Below are 618 nucleotides of genomic sequence, written 5' to 3' on the forward strand. Positions count from 1 at the left end.
GTTAGTGTGTTAATAATAAAAGCATTAAATTAAGAAATTGTTTCTTATGTACTGTATATACAATATGCCCATATTTTCCAATAATATTAACTTCGAAATTCAAACTTATATTGCCATATGATAAATTACCGCAAGAGGGAAATAATTATAGACAAATTTTGGGGTGCGCAATGGATGGATATATGGTTCCCTCGAAATTACTTAAAAAGCTTAGTATAAGTCCAACAGCCAGGTGAACCGGTGGGGTGAAGTGGTATTAAGCAACCAATTGTTAGTCTCGGGGTTCGAGCCCCAGATGTGCACAAATTTTAAAAATAATATTTACAAAGAATAATATTTTAAAAAAATTATTTTTCTTTGTAAATTTTATTTTTAAAATTATTATTTTTTTTTTTATTAATTATTTTTTTTAACAATATTATAACGTAAATAAAATATTCCCTTACATAATATTATCATTATTATTATTATTTTATGGTCCTCGTTAAACTGTGCTACCGTAAAGTGCTCGACTTCGCGCGCAGGTCGTCGGGCTACCGAAGCGGGGGTGCCATCCCCTCCGCAGAGGATCAAAATTGTGATGGCATGTCTTCGGATCATCCTCCGGGATGTTTCCCA

Source organism: Parasteatoda tepidariorum, chromosome 9 (genome assembly GCF_043381705.1).
Source record: "Parasteatoda tepidariorum isolate YZ-2023 chromosome 9, CAS_Ptep_4.0, whole genome shotgun sequence".
NCBI classification, from domain to species: Eukaryota; Metazoa; Arthropoda; class Arachnida; order Araneae; family Theridiidae; genus Parasteatoda; species Parasteatoda tepidariorum.